This window comes from Zonotrichia albicollis, chromosome 3 (genome assembly GCF_047830755.1).
Source record: "Zonotrichia albicollis isolate bZonAlb1 chromosome 3, bZonAlb1.hap1, whole genome shotgun sequence".
Classification (NCBI taxonomy): Eukaryota; Metazoa; Chordata; class Aves; order Passeriformes; family Passerellidae; genus Zonotrichia; species Zonotrichia albicollis.
This window is the reverse complement of record NC_133821.1, coordinates 66,828,466-66,842,457: the sequence shown is the minus strand read 5'-3', so window position 1 is coordinate 66,842,457 and position 13,992 is coordinate 66,828,466.

Here is a 13,992-nt window from a genome sequence, read left to right as displayed (position 1 = left end):
CATCATCACGCATAAGGCAGAGAGCTGCACAAGCAAACTGGGACAGCAGCTCTTACATAACAGCAGCAGGACAGAAATATTCAAAGGAGCTGGCAAGACGGTCTGCCACTTTCGAGCTCAGACCACGCTAACCATGCAACAGTGCTTGTGCCCCAGCATAAAACACGATTCTGCCTCTTCCAAAGACATTGCACAATCCCTGTGACTTAATTTTGCTTTTTCCCTGCTTAATTTTAATTGGCACCATTAAGGCTATCTTCATGCCGGAGACAGAAAATATTTTTCTGCTTAAGAGATGGAGCATCTCTGGTCTGTGTCATTGGGAAAAAACCCCACTCATTTGGAGCTGAAATGGAGAAGTTGAGAGAAGCAGTGCCAATGAACCTCTTAGTTTTCATCGTTTCTGGCAGTGCTGCAGTGATTCTACAACATTAGCATGCAGGGTATTTACTGAGTGGATGGATAAAATCTGAGTTAGGCAGCAGAGATCACTCAGCATCACCCTGTCCTTTCGCACCAGTCATAGTAACATTGGTGCTACCCTCGTGATATGAACACGTACAATTATGGCACCTACCCCAACACTTTGCAGTTATGGATTGCACACTTGGAGCCAGTGTGGGAGAAGCAGACGTACCAGGAGCTACAGCAAGAATTCACGTGAAACTGGGATATACATATCTAGGTCACCTCCAGCCATCCACAAAAATTACCTCTTTCTGACAATGAGTGTAACCAGGCATACTGGGCCTGAAATTTTTCTCCTTTTGTAGGGTTGTGGGATTTTCTGTTTGGTTGGTTTGGGGTGGGAGGGGTGGTGTTCTGGGGTGGGGGGAGGGTGTGCAGGAGGGGAACTGAAAAGCTTTTCTCGCTCAATTTTTCTCTACCTCTTTGTCCTTCTTCTCTGCCTTACCCCATGCCAGTTGCAGCACTGAAAATGGCAAAGGAAGAGGATGCTAACATGTTTATGACTCCTGCCTTTCTACATATATCTTTTTGCTGAAAAAATTCCTCACTTTGCTGCCTCTTTCAGAAAACACTACCTTATTTTTCTAGGTTAAGAATATGAGTGTTAACCTGAATGAGAGCATCTTCACTGCAAAAGCTCAGACATCATATAGTAATACCACTATTGTTTGAAGTAGTTCAGAAAAGTACTTGCTAGTGTAAGCTTCAATTTCAGCACTAAATGCTCCACTCTATATTTTAAAAGCTCAGCTAGAAAAAAAATTGTCTGTGCTATCCTAAGAACAATGTATTTGTCATTATTACTTTTTCCATTTTGCTTTTAATTGTTAAAAAGTCAAGATCTGAAACTGTTGCCCCTTGGATATGTGTAAATATATTTTCTGAAAGGACAAGCAATTAGATTTGATAATATAGAGCACCCTCAAGGGCTGCTGCTTTTAGCTGAGACATGAAGAGGTCTTTTGCCCTGAAGAATTAGGGGCACTCTTCCTCAAAAGAGAAATGCTACCTATAAAAGAGGTATAGTAACATTTTGGTTTGCCTAAGTATTGTATCACTCTCTACTTGACCCAGTTTGGGTTGCCAGACTTCAAAAAAAGTCTAAATCAGCTAGAGAAAATCCAGAGGATGGCCATGGGAGTGGTGGAAACTTTAGAACACTTAATCCAAAAGAAAAGTCTGAAATTGTTATTCAATCTAGAGATTAAAAACTGGCATGAGGTATAAAAACATTCTAAAGGAACACTAGAAGGAAGGAAATTATCACTTCTTAGCATCCACAGTACATAGAACAAGAAGTAATCGGCTTACCTTGTACATGGTATTGTCATATCAGAACCAAAAATTTTAGGAGGAAATAAAGCTTTGCACCACATACCGTAAGAAAGAAGTGAAACTGGCAGTGTGGAAGATATTTAAGCTCACACTAGACAAGTGTCTTCCTGGAAGGCATTTTTAATTTTTTGATACTTTGTCAGGGTGCAGAACAGGATAACTCTGTAAGTCTCTTGGTCTCTTTTGAGTCCATTTGTTATAACTGTGAATGCTGAGCCTGGTTTGAGTAAAAGAGCATATACCCTCCCTGCTACAGGTTTTGCAGCGAGCAATAGTTGCCACTTCCTTCCTGTCCTAAACTGCCACACAGTATCTATGTACAACCTGGCAGCATTGCCACACTACGGCTGGTTTCCATGTGCTGTACCAAGCATAAATACATAAACATTTAACCAAAGAATCATATCATTTGAACACAGACTTGTAAAATCATCAAGCCAAGCTGTTAACCCAGTCCAAGTCCACTGCTTCACCTTGTCCCTAAGCATCACATTTACATCTCTTTTAAATACCTCCGGGGACAGGGAATCAATGACTTGGCTGGGCAGCCTGTTCCAGTGAATGACAACCCTTCCCACAAAGAAATTTCCCTAATATCCAATCTAAACCTCCCCTGATGCTACTTGAGGCTGTTTGTTCTTGTACTATCCCTTATTAATAGGGAAAAGAAACTGATATCCATCTTGCTACAACCTCCTTTCAGGCAGCTGTAGAGAACAAAAAGGTCTCCCCTGAGCCTCCTTTTCTCTATGGTAAACAACCCCAGTTCCCTCAGCCACTCCTCACAAGACTTGTGCTCCAGACCCTTCATAAGCTCTGTTGAACTACTCTGGACATGCTCCAGCACAGCAATGTCCTTCTTGTAGTGAGGGGCCCAAAACAGGATTCAAGGTGGTGCCTCAGCAGTGCTGAGAACAAGGGAACAATCACATCCCTGGTCCTGCTGGATATGGTTTTTTTTCTGTTTGCCATCAGCATTCTTGGCCTCCTGGGCACAGCTAGCTCAGATTCAGTGGTTCTTGACCAGCGCCCCAGGTCCTCTTCTCCAAACCTCTACTACTGCCTGGAGTTGTTGTGCCCCAGAGGCAGGACCTGGTGCTTGGCTTTGTGGAACATCATACAAATGGCCTCAGCCCATTGATCCAGCCTGTCCAGATCCCTCTGCAGAGTTCTCCAGCAGATCCACACATCCTCCCAGCCTGGTGTCTCAACTGCAGACTGACTGAGGTTGCACTTGATCCCCTCACCCAAATCATTGATAAAGATATTAAATGAAGGAAAGGAAGTGGCCCCAGCACTGACACGTGGTGAACACCACTTGTGGAGCACCACTTTTCATCCCTGAGCCAAAGTTCTCTGTTCAGCCAGGGTGGGCTTTCCTGCTGGCTCATCTTTCAGCGCACTGGGACAGCCTGCTCCTGCACATTTGAGATTTCCTTCCTGAAGAATGACTAGCCTTCCTGGACTTCTTTGCCTTTCAGGACTGCCTCCCAAGGGACTGTCAGCCAGTCTCCTAAACAGGCCAAAGTGTACTCTCCAGAAGTCCAAGATAGCTGAAATCTCTCCTTACTTCTCCAAGAATGTATAAGCTGTAAAACTGCATGATTTTTTTACATAGTTTTGTATGTTGTACTTAAGTGCTTATGTTTTATATTTGAGTACAACAAAACCTGTGTGGGCAAACTTTGAAAATAAAATAAATATACAACTAGAAGCCAGAGAATAGATTCCCTCTAACATGAAATTACATGAAATACACACTGAATTACACTGAATTTTGTGAAATACAGCAATACACCATTTCACTTCCCTTGCATTGTGCTGAAATAAATAAATATAGTAGGATGAGATTATACAAAATTATGTGGGAATGGGAAAAAAAACAGGGAAAAAATCTGCTAAACTAGTATATTATACTGTGATATGTGATTCTTTTAAGTGAAGTTATCAAATTATAGCAGCTTAGAGATAATTAGGATTTATATGTACTGAATGAGCTCAGTCTAGCATATGGCAAGAGTCGAGCTAAAACAAATGGCATTTATTTCTAGCATTAGTCACCCCATTTTTTTAATCAAGAAAATCATTATATCCTTTCAAAATGCATTGTTTTGACAATTTTCTCTTGTTTATGCTTCACAAGTTACAAGTTAAATTGGAAAAAAAAAAATACTAAAATCTCAAACTTCTATACAAGAATGAAAAGTGGATACCTCAAAGGTCCTAATTAGATAATTAAAATAGGACTTGACGGTCTTAATCAAGCAGAAAAACTTCCAGCCTAAAATTTCCACTAGAAGCTGCCCAATCCAGCAGTTGAGTAGCAGCAAGGCTGCCACAGGTTCCTATCCCGACATGCAGCCGGCGGCAAAGCCAGTGTGCGTCCCCAAGAGTTGTGTGTGTGTGCTCATGGTATCAGTGTGCGTGCACAGTCCAGCAGGGTCCAAAGCCACAGCACTGATGCTGACCCCTGGCACGGGACCAGCCTGATCCTGCCCCATCAGGGTGAAAGCCTGAGAGCAGAAAATACACGCAAATACACATACAGCCATCAAGGGTGAACCCCTCCCGTAGCTGATGTAAAACACTCCATTGTGCCAGCCCTTGGCCCCTGGATCCCAGTCTGCCCTGCTCCTAAGGCCTGAGCCCTGCTCCACTGGCAGGTGAAGACCCACTGATCCATCAACAAGCACTACTCCTTTTTACAGGACACATTTTATCCCTTAGCCTTCTATTTTCCACACTCCTCTACCCACCCTTGTGCCTGCAGCCCTTTGCGTGTTGTGGAGATGAGTCTTTAAACAAATAATCTAAAATTTTTTAACAATGCTTTGGCTTAGAAAAATAAAAAAAATAAAAAAATCAGTTCAAAAATTCAGATGAGCATGGTAAAGAGTAAATTTTCTGTAATGGACCAGTAGTACAAAGCAATCATGATCAGATTGTGCCACCCTGTGGACTGCATCAAAAAGATGCTTCCTTTAATGCTGGGCTAAAAATATGCTGCAGGAACAGGCCAAGAAATTCTCAGCCACTAAAGCAAAAGTCATTTCGGGTTTCCTTACACTCTTAATAGAGACAAAATGTCTTTTTGAGCTGTTCCTTTGAGCAGCACTGGGCAGATTTTCAGCTGGCACCAATCTCAAACAAACACAGACAAATATCTTATCAGGAAAAGTCATAATAACTTGGAAAATTATCTTCCTGTTATGTAAAACACTAGGCAGAATAATTGCATTTCTTTGCTTGCTTGGAGATACATGTGTGAAGAGAAAAAACAATCTATCTTAAATTATAAAGAAATCAAAATAATTACCTCTCTGGAATACAATATTACAGTCAACAATCCTCATGGTAAAAACAATAAACAAGATGGAAACCACAGCATATGTCAGTGGCCTCAGTAAACTTATGATTTGGAGACTAAAATAAAAGACCAACCTGGTAGGAAGAGAGGGCTCATGGAAATTTGGGGTTGTTAGACAATGTGGAGCTGTCTTTTAAGATCTAGTCTGAAAGGAGATCTGAACAGAAATTGAGAGCAGGGTATTTAATAAGGGGTGAGAAGCTTGGTGTGCCACATGAGGAACAAGAGCAAACTGATGTTGCCAAAACATGAGAAGGCAGGTGGTATCAGTCAGAGATTGAAGAAAGCATTATTTTTCTAATAAGAAATGGGTTTTGAACCTCTTTGCTTTGCTTCATTTGCTGTAAGCAGCATATGGGTCTAGAATGAGGCTAGTCTCCCTGATAATATAATATTTACCTGCAGGAAACCCCAGCCCCATGATTTTTCATAATCTGCAATCAATATATTTAAGATCCTCATGATCACTATCATTACTCAGCTGTTAGCTGTCTGGCACTCAGTGTCGATTCTCTGTCACTGTCATTATGCTTGAAGTTTCAAAGCTGTATTTTCTGATTTCTGTAGTGGTCTCAATGGAAAGCATATTAAAAAAAAAAAACCTGTTAAAATTAAATATCTAAATATGTCCAGTATGGTAAATATTTTAAATGACGAGGCATATATCTGAGCCACTAAACACTATTGTGTGAGTGAAACAATTTTTCCAAAATTTTTCCTGACCTCATTTTCAATATACCTTAAACTCATTAGGTGAAAGAACCATCTTGGTATTCATGTGAACTTCCAAAGGCAGAAATCTGCCATCTCTGTGAAATTAATGTAATCATGTATTATTTTCTATCATTTGATGTTGACAGGTAGTTCTTCTGAACAATGTCAGGATTCTTTTATGAGACATCCATGTTTTTTATCATATTCATTTTCATTCAGGAGTTTGAAGCTCTATGTCTTGTCTAATAGCATATAATGAGTAGGAAGCATGTTGTTTTCTGTGAAAACAGATGGTGTTGTTTAAAACAGCATTGCAATTTTGGTAAAAAAAGTGCTTATTTAGAATAAGAGTTTTAAGAATATAATATAATGTAATAAAGAGAAAACAGGAATTTTATTAAGAGCAAACATTTTCTGAATTGGTAAATCAAACCTAAGAATGAAATGGTAAGATTTCTAAATGGCCAGTAGAAAGGCCAAGCAATGTTGAAAGAATAAGTTATCATGCCTACAAAATGTTTTCTTTCTTCCCCCAAAATTATGTGCTACCCCTCTCTTGGCTTGAACTGTGTCCCCTGTTTCAGTGCTATGCTTTATCCTGAAGGTGGCTGTAATTTCATGTGAGTCACTCATTCCTACAATGTCTGAATAGTTTTTCACTGGATGTGTTCAATGTTTAGCTGTGACTGAAAGGAAATTAGGTAGTTTCAAGACTACACTGCAACATTTATTTCAGGAAAATACTGTGGCACAGTACAAAAATACAGAATGTAGTTTAAATTCATCACAATAATTATTCAGTAAATATGCTTTTCCACTAGGCAAAAAGTCCCCAAGGGACTCTTTCTTTCTACCTTGATGCTTTGGGTGAATATCTTTTCATATACAGTTATCATTGTTAAATAATGTTCTTGGGAGAACAAACCATCTTTTGGGAGATTTTTTCTGTTGTGTAAAAAATCTCTCATATCTGTGTCTCTTTGACCTCCAAAAATTAAGTTTTATAGCTGAAGAGAAGCTCAGGCAGCCCACTGGTGATTTATATCCTTTCAGGGTTTTGCTTTAAATTTCCATTATTACCTTTAATAAAACTGCTCCTCTGTGTTATGGGGACCATTATGCAATGTCATTTCCAGATGCCCGTCAAAGTTATGATATTAAGGCCAGATGCTTCTAGCTCCTCCATGCTTATTTCTGGAGATTTCATAAATGTTCTCTGTTCTCCAAAGACGGATTTTGTTGTTGTTTACACAGGTTTTGTAAAATATTGTCAGAAATACTGGGTTTGTATTCATGTTGCATTCATAGGGTGGATTACACCAGCCACTGTTCTGTCACCTCTGACCATGAAGTGCTGCACCCCAGAACTAAAAGGACAGCCTGCCACAGAAGCACCTGGACCACCAACACTCTACAGCTCAGACTTCCATGGACTCATATTCTCTGGACACAGAAGAGAGCAATAGGGTCAGTAGTGGACCCAGCATTGATAGCCTCGAGATCCTTTGGATTTCTCTTGTTTTCTGTTGTCTTCTGAGGCAAACCATATTAGATGCTCTCCATTCTGCTTCTCTTCTCTCATCTCAAAATTCCCATCCCAGATCCAGTCAGCTCAACCCATCCCAGGAAAAATCCAAACAGATTTCATTCTGAGGTCAGCCTGCTCATTTCATTGGCTGTGCTTCAAAATAAAGAAACAGCAAGAAATAAATCACCCAGTCAGAGGTATTTTCTCTGATTTTATCTGAATATCAGATTTAGGTTGTTGTCACCATACAAGAACCTTTCATAATATATTCCTGGGAACTGGCAACACCCATCATTTCAAAAGACATATGACTTTGTCTTCAAAACTGGAAAGCGGAAGCATTCTTGCTGACATTAATTCTCCTACTCCTGCTTCCCCTTACCATTTGTGATGGCTTTCTGGTTCTCCACTTGTTTCTTATTTCTTTTTTAAATCTAGTTCCATGCACTGTCCTGACAGTCTTTCCTGATCAGTCCAGAGATCTTTGGTTAAGATCAAGTGGTCTAAATTCAAAGGGTTAGCAGTTATTCTTGATGTATGTCCTTTTTCTAAGTTTTATTTTTATTGAGTTTTCTTTTTTACTGTGCTTTCTTTCTCAAGTTTCTTAAGTTTGACTGGCCCATGTCAAGTAGTCATGTTGTTGGATGTTTTGCCTTTGTCTTAAGTTTCATTTCCATAACATTTTCCTCATCTCTCATAATTTTATTTCCTGATATTTTCAATCATTCAGAACACGATTGTGAGTACATGTGATTCAATTTACCCATGCAGATTTCTGTTTGCTAAATATCTGTTTCAGAATTCCTAAATCTTAGATGTGCTTTTCTCCCAAGACCTTTACAGAATAAATCAGGAGTTGTTCTACTGAAAGTTTCATCCCTATAAAATTGAAAGCATGCGTGAAATGAATGCATAGTCATTCTTTCAAGGAATACCAAGCTCCTTGTACTTACTGGTAAATTATTTTCTACATCTGAAGTTTCTGCAGTTCACCCCATGCTTGGATGCCTGTGTCCACAACCTCTCACCCTTACAGCCCAAGATTTATTAAGCTTACTCTCCTTAACAGCAAGCTATCTGAGAGCAGTAAAAATTAATGACCTGCAGTACAAAATGGTTAAATTAATTATTCACCAGTTTCCAAAGGACCATAATTGCATTTCCATTCTCTGTGGAGCTCTCCAATTAGCTTGCTGAGGGACCGGGGTGCTCAGTGGTGTGGAGGTTACAAGTACAGCAGTTTGTGTGAGCGCTCAGGAGAGAGGGAGTGGGGATTGTCAGAGGTGGCTAGGATGGGTGAGGGCAAAGGCTTGGAGGTTTTATGACTCTGGAAAGTTCTGGAATGACTAGAAGGAAAGTGGCAGGAATGACTACTGCAGTCCTTCTTCAGAGCAAAATTCTGTAATTAGTTTGGGACATAACTTGTCTGGGACTCATAGGTATGCTGAGAGAAGAACAGCTTTCATTACATGACCTCTCTCTTTTTCCCACTTAAACTGGATCAAGTACCTGCTTTTGCTTTTGACTACTTCTCCACTTAAGACACAGTCAGACAAACAGGTTGCTCCCAGAGTCTTCTTGTTACAGCAGTAAGTAATGGTCCTGCTCTAATTAACTGCAGCTCAACAAGCAAGGCAAGCACAACAAACCTGGCAAACAAGTCCCTGTGAAATGTCTTTAACCCTCACATGCTGCTCTCAGGGGAAGGGCAAATAAAATGAACAAAAAACAACCAAAAAAAAAAAAAACACCAACAATGAATGGAAGCTTGCACTCTTGCTTTGCATTATGATATTTTCCTGCAGAGTGCAGGAAAAATAATTACACAAAAAAGAAGAAATTAAAATCATCTAGTCTCACTGTAATTTGTCTGTACAGAACTTAAGTACAACAGATTTGGGATTGATGGATGGGAAACCTCGGGGAAACCATAATAATAATTGACTACAAAACCAAGCAAGGTAAGTTGGTATATAAAGCATTGCCCAAACTTCTGCTTTCAATGTTATGAGGTATTGTTGCACTCTTTGTACTTTTCTGAATGGTTGATCTTGGCTTCATGTACTTAGAACATTTTGACATCATATAAATTTGAATTGTCCATCAGTAAATCAAAAGTACTATAACAGAGGAATACAAGTCCAGCTCAATTCACAAGTGGCATTTCAAGCTTGTTGGATTTATAGAAAAAAATGGATACACCATGACTATGGTGTGATCCTGTCAATCAGAGGACGCGAAGATTGAACATTCATGAATACTGAAAGGCAATTTCCTTCAATTGTTCTTCATGCCTCCATTCTTAACCTTCCCCATAGGATTTCCTCTTGTTCTAAACTTGAGAAAAGCAAATTTTTTACTAGACTTTTTATAGTAGTAGTAAACTGGTGAAGGGGGCTATAATTGTCAAACATTTGTTGTTGTTTTGTTTCACATTACTCATTTACCTATGGTATGACTCAGAAAGCAGATTTTGACTCCAACAAGCCATTTGTCTGGAAAAAATGAAAGAAGAATGTTCAATCTGTTCAGCTATCAAACAAATGGAGTCATGAAAATTAAGCAGTATGTCCACAGTAAACCTAACTAAATCAAACCAAAATGGTATCTGTGATGGCATATGGTTACTGAAAGGTTATTTTTCGTGACCAGCCTGGTAGACCAGATATAGGTCTGGAAATAAATAATTAGGTAATCCAGATATAATACCTTACACTGGGAAAATTTTTATTATAAAATTATTCTGATTTTTTGGTTTTTTTTGTTGTTTTTTTTTTTTTTTTTTGGCATTGGAATCTATAGAAGAATTAGCTTTGGAAACAGCCCTAATATAAACATATGAACAGTAAAGATTTTGTTCTTACCATCATTCTATTCTCATTTTTGGAAAATATTTCAGATATTCAGGAGCTATAAATACCCTCTAGAGGCTCATTTTTCCATTTCACACCTACTATGCTATCTCATTATGTTTAGGGATATTTTCATTAGCAGTGATGTGCTTGGATTAGGCTCTTACCTAACACTTGTAATGAAATAACTGCAGGGAACCCTTCCCACCAAAATGATTATAAAAATGGGTCCCAGAAACATACCTTGAATCCAGTATGCTGTTTCTTGGCTTGACTAACTGTGTGATAAAATGAAGACCATGTCAGTCTTAAATCCTAGTTTGCATCTCAGCAGAAGGATTGCAGATGACAGCCCCTGCTCACCCGTGGGCAGCAGCACTGCAGAGATACTGAATATGCACACAGCTTCACTGGTGCACAACTCCACACACAAATGGTAGTACACAGGAATTTTTTTTTTCTTGTAATAAGGGAATGCTGCATGATAAGTCTATTAAATTCCATGTGGCCTCTTGGGAAAAATACAATTTTTCTTCTAAACTGTTCATGAATTGTAAAGGTAAGTGAGACTTAATGCTCAGAAGACCAATGTCTGTGAAGTAGAAGTATCTCTCAGCATAAGCAAATACAGCTACATCTGTGATATTATTTCAATTAAATGATAAATTTCAGACCAATCCAGGGAGTGGAGAAATGGATTCCATTTAGTACCATCTTTTTTACAGCAGATTGGACAGAATTCAACAGCAAGAGATGATTTTGTTATCCAGTACTGGTGGAAGTAAAATTTTCAGTTCAACTGTAGCACTCTATCAGTTACCATCAAAGTGTTAGAATAAAATCTTGTTGTCACACTGAATTGCTTTTGGGCGTTGTTGCTTTCTGTCCCCTTACTTGGTTCCCTTCTTAGGGGATAGAAGAAAGAAGAGAAGAGCAATCTGAATTAAGGTAATGTCTTTAGTAAATGTCATGCTTCGGCACTGCAAGCCTCAGGACTTTTAGGACAGCAGAAATGAGTAGAAAGACTCCCTTGTTTATTGCTCTGTCCTTTGCCCTCTAGCATCCTAGCTGAAGACAAGGAAATATTGTACTCTAAGAACATAATGGCAAACCTCTTTCCTAGATCCTAAGTTTATGCAAAACTAGCAAATTTGTCCTTTAGATAAACATTTTCCACATTTTGGAAAGCATATTGGTGGATCTCATTTTCATCTGCTGCGTGGGAAATGGGTTCACAGGATGCATTTGTAGAACTAACAATGAAGAAGGATTTTTTGGCTTGCTGATTCCAGTTTTCTGCTCCTATTAGCAATCATGTAATATAATCCTCTGCAGTTATTTGTGAAACTTCAACTTGAAAGTTGAAACTAGATTTATTTTTGCCTCCATTTTAATTCCCTGTGAGGGAAGAAATCTTAGCTATTGGCAGTACCTTGTTCTCTTCTGGGATGATTACTTCTAATTTAATTTCCTGATAAAGGTTTTTATTTTGGGTATTTCAGCTTTCCAAATTGCTAGTGTCATGTAGGCCACCACAAAATATCAAGCAATCTGCTAGATAGGAAGCAGTGAGAGAGGAAATCCCTGACTTTCTGTTAGCCTCAAATAGCTCGCCTTTGCCCCCTCCCTCTTGCACCTCCTTGTGTCCCTGAGGATGACACCCATTTCTGAGGTGTGCAGATGGACTCCCACAAGCCCCACAATACCAACTCTCAGCACCATACTCCCTAGATATCACTTGTCTGCAGGAATTCAGTACCAAGATTCTAAAATTGTCCTTTGTCCACATGACTTACCACTATTGCTTCCAGCAGGACCCACTGACCTGGGGTGATTTTGAGATCTTATTTAAAATATCTAAACATGAATCAAAAATTCTTCCTTCTTTTTTTTTTTTTTTTTTTTTTTTTTTACTCCTACCTTAACTTTAACCAGTGCTGAAATGCAGTATAAATACTTAAATAAAGTATATTTTGCTGTTTGTTCTCTTTTAATTCTCTCCTTCCTTTGCCACCCAGGCATAAATACACACAGTCTTCTTCAATGTCACAAATATCATGGAAAAAAAACAGGAATCAGAAAGTGCCCAGTTGGCAGAAGGGGAGTGCTCTCCTCAGCCACTTTTTTTTGTCTTTCAGTCATCTTTCACTGAGTAATATAAGACTTCCACATTAGGGAAAAAATATTGTTTCAGATTTTTGAGTTGAATATTGTATCAAAAAATGTTACACATGTTCCAGTGAACAAAAACAGTATTCATACCCTGCACAGTGACACTGTCTTCTCAATCACATCATGGTGCATAATAAGCAGCGAGGGATCTTCTTTTTATATCATGTCCTTAGGATTTCATAGCTCCCAAAAAATACTGACCATGAATTCTCATGAAACTCCTACCCACAATTCTTTCTCTGAAAAATTTGGAGGAAAGTTAGTAACAACTAACACACTCCCAGACACCAGTGTGTTTTCTAAGAGGGTGATGTTACTGCAGCCATGCTTCTTTTCATTCTTAACATCCATATAATATTGGAAGGTGCATTCTGACAGAGCCACCATGAGGCAGTAAGACATTTAACCTGTAGCTGATACACTGAAGAACTTTGCTGTCTGAACTTGAAGTGAGTCATTAAAGCCAGTATATTGAAGATGTGGCTTTTCAGCCCTTTGGCACATTATGAGCAGCATTTAACATTGGTAGTTTGATGGTAGACAGGAGCATTTTTCATCACTGGTCAAATAAAAAAAAATTCCTGAGTTTTTTCTTCATGCATCCGGAGGGCTGCAAAGCTAACCAAGGACAAATATGAGACTGCTGAAATATGAAACAATTAAAGGAAATCCCAGTTTAAATCATAATCTCCAGAAGGAAAGTGTAAAAAAAAAAAAGAAGAAAAAGTTTCACTGGATGCTCATTCTATTCTTTCTTTTTTTTCAGTGAACTCTGCTTACATTTGAAATAAGAAAATTGTGTGGGTTTGTGCAGGAGAATTCAATATATTTACTGGTGTTTCACCGGAATCAGGGCTGGTGCTGCTGTAAATTCAAAGCACCTCCCCTAATTTAATCAGTGAGTTTGAAACCTTTAAGGACAGAGTTAAATTAGTCTTTTCAGAGTAAAAGACTGCTCATTATGTTGGAATTGAACTCACATTAGTAATGTATTTGACATCTCATCATCTACATACCCCCATATCCCATCAGTCAGAAGTGACAGGGTTATGCTTGTCAGTATAATGAAAGATGATGAGCATTTTTACCCATGAGGGTACCTTGAGCTATGATAATTTTATTTTCAGGAAAAGATACTTCTTGATAATGAAAAATGCAAGAATCTGTGGGGTTACGTGTAAAATCTATTTTTGCAATACTCAGAAAAAAAAAGAGAACAGAAATAAAATTAATCTAACACTTAAAATAATAAATTAAGAAGAGTCTGTGATTTACCAATCTGCTTTAGCTGTTTTGGTGAAGATTACACAGGGTGTCCAGAGAAGTTGTGGGTGCCCCATCCCTGGAAATGTTCCAGACCAGGTTGGATGTGGCTTTGGGGAGTGTGACCTAGTGGAAGGTTCCAACCCTGCCAAAACAAAGGGGTTGGAACTAGATGATCTTGAAGGTTTCTTCCAGCCCAAACCATTCTATGATTCTGTCTCAGGACATGATATGCTGTACCCTTTTTAGATAATTTTGTTGCTTGAACTAACAATTCTTCCTTTTTCTTTGCA